Source organism: Lynx rufus, unplaced genomic scaffold, assembly GCF_022079265.1.
Source record: "Lynx rufus isolate CCGP_SWC_20201006 ecotype Redwood Valley unplaced genomic scaffold, mLynRuf1.p SCAF_52, whole genome shotgun sequence".
Lineage (NCBI taxonomy): Eukaryota > Metazoa > Chordata > Mammalia > Carnivora > Felidae > Lynx > Lynx rufus.
In genome coordinates this window covers 63,015-69,645 of record NW_025814870.1, presented here as the reverse complement: position 1 = coordinate 69,645, position 6,631 = coordinate 63,015, and positions in this window count along the sequence as shown.

Sequence of the window (6,631 nt, the reverse complement as noted above, 5' to 3'; positions counted from 1 at the left end):
AAATTTTAAGCCACTCTATACCAAAAGACCAGGAGCAAAGATAAAATGAAGAAATGGCAAGGAAAGGTATTTTCCAATTATAACAAAACTTTGATATTCTAAACAAGTTAAAAAAAAAGTATTTATTAACAACAGTGGACCAAGGCATATTTAAGTCTTCTTTACAGGTTTCTGTAGCTTCTCTTAGGCTATTTCACTCAGTACTATTATTGTTATGGTTAAACATAACAAGAGTGCAAGAGTGGACATCATTTTTTGCGTGTTAAATTTGAGTTATCTTACTCAAATGTGAATAGAGATGTCTACTTGGCAGCTGGATACAGGAGTCTGCAGTGTGGGCAAATGTCTGCGATGAAGATACAAATCGGGGACCCAGGACACGGCCCAGAGAGCCCCGAGCCTGCACAAGCTCGCCACGGGCAGCCGAGAGCCGGTATAGGGGGACAAGTGGCCCACGCACCGAGCCCTGGGGTCCTGGGACACTCCGAGGTGGCAGAGCAGAGAGCGAGCCGGCGGCAGAGACTGAGGAGGGGAGGGAGGGACCCCAAGACTGCAGGGTGGCCTCCTGGAACAGGAGTCAGATGTGCGCGCCCGCACACACACCTACCCACCCACACACACACACACACACACACACACACAGGGGGCAGGAAGGAGGTGGTCAGGAGGGAAGAGAGAGTGATCCTCTCCCCGGGGTGCTGCTGATGGTCAAGGGCGATGAGGCCCTAGAATGCTCACTGTGTTTGACAGCGAGATCCTGGAGACCTGCAAAGACAGGGTCGGGTGTGGGGTGAGGGTCAGGAGGGGTCGAGGAAGTCAGGTGCAGGGTGGGAGTTGGGAGGGGACAGGGAGATGGGATGTGAGGTGTGGTTCCGGAGGGGACGGGGAGACCAGGTGCGAGGTGGAGTCAGGAGGCGATGAGGAGATGGGGTACGGGGTACAGGGTGGGGGTCAGGAGGAGACGGGAAGATTTGGCAAGGGGTGCGGGCTGGAGGTCTGGAGGGGATAAGGAACTCGGGTGCGGGGTGGGGGGGTGTGTCAGGAGGACACAGGAATGTCAGGTGCGGGGTGGCAGTCGGGAGGGGACCAGGAAGTTGGGTGGGGGGTGGGGGTCAGGAGGAGTCAGGGAGATCGGGTGCTCGGTAGGGTTGGGGGTCAGGAGTGGATGAGGAGGTCAGGGGAGGAGTAGGGGTCAGGACGGGACAGGGAGGTCGGGTATGGGATGAGGGTCAGGAAGGGATGGGAGGTTGGGTGCAGAGTGTGCAGAGTGGGGGTCAGGTGGGAACTGGAGGTTGGGTGCAGATTCCGGATCGGGAGTGGATGGGGATTTGGGGTGTGGGGTGGGGGCCAGGTGGGGCGTGGAGGTTGAGTGGGCAGTGGGGGTCAAGAGGATGGCGGAGGTTGGATGTGGGGTAGGGTGGGGGTCAGGAGGACACAGGAATATCAGGTGTGGGGTGGGAGTCACGAGTGTCCAGCAAGGTGGGTGGAGGGGTGGGTGTGAGGAGGAGTCATGGAGATCGGGTGCCAGGTAGGGGTGGGGATCAGGATTGGATGGGGAGGTGGGGTGTGGCGGGGGGGGTCAGGGGGTGAGAGGGAGATCGGATTCAGGGTAAGAGTCAGGAGGGGACGGGGAAATCAGGTGCAGGGTGGCGGTGGGGGACAAGAGAGAACGAAGTGATCGGGTGCTTGGCAGGAGTGGGGGTCAGGAGGGGACGCAGAGGTTGGGTGCAGATTCCAGGTCAGTAGCAGATGGGGAGATCAGGTGTGGGGTTGGGGTTCAGGAGGGGATGGGGCTTGGGTGCGGGGTGGGGTCAGGACGGACCGGGAAATTCGGGTGTCGGGTGGGGGTAAGGAAGGGACCAGGTGATCGGGTGCGGGGTGTCAGTGGGAGTCAGGAGGGGATGGCGAGATTGGGCGCAGGGTGGGGGTCAGGTGGGATCTGGAGGTTGGGTGCAGATTCCGGATCGGGAGTGGATGGGGATTTGGGGTGCGGGGTGGGGGTCAGCAGGGGACGTGGATGTTGGGTGCAGGGTGGGGTCAGGAGGGGCCGGGAAATTCGGGTGTCGGGTGGGGGTCAGGATGGGACAAGGTGATCGGGTGCGGGGTGCAGATGGGGGTCCGGAGGGGATGGCGACATTGGGAGTGGGGTGGGGTCAGGGGGGGACCTGGAGGTTGGGTCCAGATTCCGGATCAGGAGAGGATGGGGAATTGGGTGCAGGGTGGGGGTCAGGAGGGGACCTGGAGGTTGGGTCCAGATTCCGGGTCAGTAGGGGACGGGGAGATGGGGTGTGGGCCAGGAAGGGACGGGGCGTTTGGGGACAGCGGGTCCAGCCCACTGCCGGGAAGGGCCGCACTGTGGCCGCCGAGCAGAGAAGGCGGTGGCTTCGGGGTGGCCAAGTCGTCGCAGCGTGGGCAGAGGTGGGGGGCTGCAGCCCTTCCCACGTGCCGGGGACCCGCAGAGAGCGGGGTGCATGGACGCAGGAGGGACAGAAGAGCTCAGGCAGGGGAGGACGGCTTGGCCACGGAGGGAGCGGCCCCTCCTCGCCAGCCCGGCTCCGGGGGGACCCTCCTCCCCCAGGTCCTCACCGCTCTGGACAGAGACGCCTCCTGTCGGAAGCCTAAGTGCGGGGCAGGGCTCTGGCTCGTCTCTGGGAGGGGAGCCCGGGGACGCGTTGGAATCGACTTGTTTTGTGACCTGACTGACGTGTTAAGGCCGCCCGGCACCTTCAGCAGTCCGTCTGTGGGGCCAGGGCGGTGGCCTAACTCTGGGCTTTGCTGGGAGAGGGAGGGAGGCTCACACTAAGTTCCGGTCTCTTGACGATCTGGCCCCACAATTCCGGGCCAGTCTTGGGAGCCCTATCCGGAAAGGGTGGGTCCCAGTGCCCCTTCTCTGTGTCCCTTTCCTCCAGCTGCCCCTTGCAGTCCCTCCCCTCCCTCTCTGGACTCTTACCCACAGAAGACTCTACCACCATACGGCTTGAAGGCCTACCAGCTAGGAGCCAATGCCTTTGTAAACTTAAAGAGCCCAGTTTCTCTGTTAAAAGAAGGGACAGCCACGTTCTCAGGTGAAGTGACAAGAAAACCTACGGTTCCTCAAGTCAATAAAGGACAAGACTTTTCTGTTGCAAGTGAAGAAAGACAAAAAGAAAAGCAATAAAAAGTATTCACGGCGGGGGTGCCTGGGTGGCTCAGTCGGTTGAGGGTCTGACTTCGGCTCAGGTCACGATCTCACAGTTCGTGGGTTTGAGCCCTGCGTCGAGCTCTGTGCCGACAGCTCAGAGCCTGCAGTCTGCCTCAGATTCTGTGTCTCCCTCTCTGTCTCTCTGCCCCTTCCGCGCTCACGCTGTCTCTGTCTTGCTCTCAAACACTAAATAAAAGCATTCAAACAAAAGAGAAAGAAGAAAGAAAGAAGAAAGAAAGAAAGAAAGAAAGAAAAAAGAAAGAAAGAAAGAAAGAAAGAAAGAAAGAAAGAAAAGAAAAGAAAAAAAGGATTCATGTTGGCTTAACCAAAGGGAGAGTTTCTGGATGTGTGTAACTGAACGATCGTGGCGGGGGCGGGGGGCGGGGGGCGGGTAGTTCTGTCTTCAGGCATGGCTGGATCCAGGATTTGGTTCTCTGCCATGTGCCTTCCTGCTCTTGCTTCCCATCTGTCCAGTGTCAGCCTGTTCCCTCCCCCCGCCCCCGTAGCCCCGGCAAGGCCGGAAAGGAACGAACCAAAACCGTGTTTGCTTACAGAGATCATGACCATGCATGTAGAAACTCCGAGGGAACCCTCGTGAGGCTAGCACTCCGGTTTAGCGAGGTTCCAAGACACAAGCTACTCAGAGGGAGCTAACCACCCCCCACCCCGCCCCCAAACCCGTAGCCACTTGTGGCACCACTCCCTTGCTCATCGGAAACAAGGCCAGTAAGCCCCAAAATTCCTATTCTAGTGTTTCCGTGCTTATTTCCCTGGTACAAAAGGAGTCTTCTACTTCGGTAGGAAGCCACCCTACTGGTTGGTGATGCGGGGAGACCAGACTTCTGGCGGCGGGGCGCCTTTTCCGGAGAGCACTTGTGTGCCGAGAAGCTATGGAACGCGGGAATTCTACCTCTTGGAAACGATCTGAAGGAAGTAACTGTTCGCACAAAGACTTCTGTTCAAGAATCCCATTGACTCACACGACCCGACTGCTCAACATTATGTAATAATACATTTGTGAGTCTCGTGGATAACAGTTTTTGAAGAGTTTTTAGGGAGTGGGAAAGCTAGTACGTTCAACGGGGAAAAACAAAAACAAAACAAAACAAAACAAAACAAAAAAAGGATCCGGAGAAAAGTTAACGCTAAACTGGAAAATGCATACGTTATACGTTGTTATCCATTTAACGGGTAAATACAACTAGGAACGTATTCCAAAACATCAGCAGTATTTACCGCTGAATATAGGACCTGATTTTCCTCTCCCTGAGTCGTCTTCGATAAGCTTGGGCTGCTGGACGACGATTCCCAGAACCTCCCTTCCAACACCAGAACAAAGGTAAGAAAATGTGGAGGCGCAGGAACTGAGAAGAAACTCGGACACAAAAGAGTAGCTCAGTTTCACGTTGTGCAGTAACAAACACGTAAGCGCCCGTCCCTCCGGGCGCAGGGAAGGAACTGAAGTGGGCCAAGAGCCACCGGGGCCCGGACCTGCAGAACGTTAGACCCCCGACAATAAAGTGGCCAGGACGCCAAGTGTCAACGCCCCGTGCCTTGCCCAGTGAGGGCTACCAGGTTAGGCCTCGGCCCCCTTTCCCGGGCCTAGGCGTCGCGGAGGCCGGGACCCCAAGGCGTGAATGTTTCGTATCACCAGGGGAAGCTGGTCCAGGAAGGAGTTGACGGAAACTCGGAAGCACATGGGGTCTTCAGTAGTCCATCTCCTAGAAGTGAGGGAAGAGGGAAATCCGGTTAAAGGGGAGACCTGCTGTGGAGGTGCAGGGCACCAGCCCCTTCCCCCACACAACCCCCCCCCTCCCCCCCCCCCCCCCCCCCCCGCCTAACGTGTGCGTCGGGGCCTCCACGACGGCACTGGAAGGCAGAGATGCGACCACGCCACCCGCCGCCACCGCCCACCCGTCCCGCGCATACTCTTGTTGGAGGACTCACACGGCCAGGGCGCTGCCCCTCACGCAAAGCTCCTTCTGAGCCAACCCTCGGTGGCGTTGGACGTGTGTAGTCAGGGCCCTGCGGGCCATCTCTGCCTCCAGGGGCGACCGGAAAGACACAGTGAGCCTGCTGGGAGGCACCCGGTTAAGGCACAACGGGCTCCTGGAGTTCCCATGGCCTGAAGCCTCCTGACCGCTCAGAGGCCCGCTTCTACCCCCGGGACACTCGCGCTCCCTCCCGCCACCTCTGCCCACCCTGAGCCGCTTCCCCCACCCTGGGGGCCCGCGGGCACCGGCCGTCCCTGTCCCGCCAGGCTGCCCACCCCCGCCCCCGTCCGTCCCGTCCCCGGGCTGCCGCCCTGTTCCCCAGCCACCCCGCCACGGAAAGGATACAACTCCAGCAGTGTTGAGGAGGTCACCGCCGCCGCCGCCGCGTCTCCACCGGGGGCCAGGGCCCTCGGGGCCCGTTCGGCCAGGGGAAGGGCGCAGGCCCCCTCGACCACTGCTCCCTTGCTGCCAGGGCCACCCTCGCCATCGTGGCGGCTGCAGTTGCCCTGGCAACCGGGACCTCGGGGGCTAAGCTGGGGGTCGTGGCCGTCCGTGCCTCCGTCGGAGGCCTGTGGGCCTGCCCCCGCGTCCTCCGCGCCACCCTCGGGAGCCCGCGTGACCGCCACTTCCTCCGCGCCGTCGTCCGGGGCCCTCACGGCCGCCGCACCGGCCTCCTCAGAGCCCACCGCTACGCTGCGCCCACTGTCGGCGGACCGCTGAGACCCCTGGCAGGCCTCGCGAAGCCCGGCCCCTCGGCGCGCAAGGCTGTCGGGGATGGCCAGGGCGCCTGCGCAGACAGACCCCGCGGAGCTGGTCCCCACGGAGCCGGCCTCGCTGTGTTGGCCCAGAGCCTGGATCCGGTCGACGCTGACCCCGAGGACACGGAGGCTGGTTCCGGAAGCTGCGCCCCTCGACGCGTGACGTCACTGTCGGGCTCCTTCGTCCCCGAGAGCATTCTGGTGAGGCCACTGGCACGTGACTGTTTCCGGCCCGGCCCGCCCCTCCCCCCAAGCGTGTGTCTGTCTGCGCAGGCGCCAGCCGGGCGCACGTGCGAGCAGCCAGCTGACCGCCGCCCGCCCGGGTCCCGGGCATCGAGGCGTGGGCCGCGCTCAGGCGCTTCTGGGCAGCACCGTGCCTGTCGCTGTCTGTGGGCTCCCCGTACGGCTCGGGTCTGCGTGTGCCGGGACCCGTCCCCGGGGGCCGGGGGGGCCGACGCGGGATGCCTGCCGAGCAGGGGCCACTCCCAGGCCCTGCCTGTCCTCAGGGAGCACGCCCCGCGCGGCCCCTAGGGGAGCTGGAAGGGACGGGCCTGGCTCCCTCACCATTTCTCGGTCGCGGGCGCCGTCAGTCCCCTAGTGCCTGCCAGCCTGGGGGAGGGGACACCGCCGGGGGCTCCCGGGCTCCCGCCTCCCACACCGCAATGGCTGCGGGCTTGGGCCGGGGGCCCGGGGGCCCA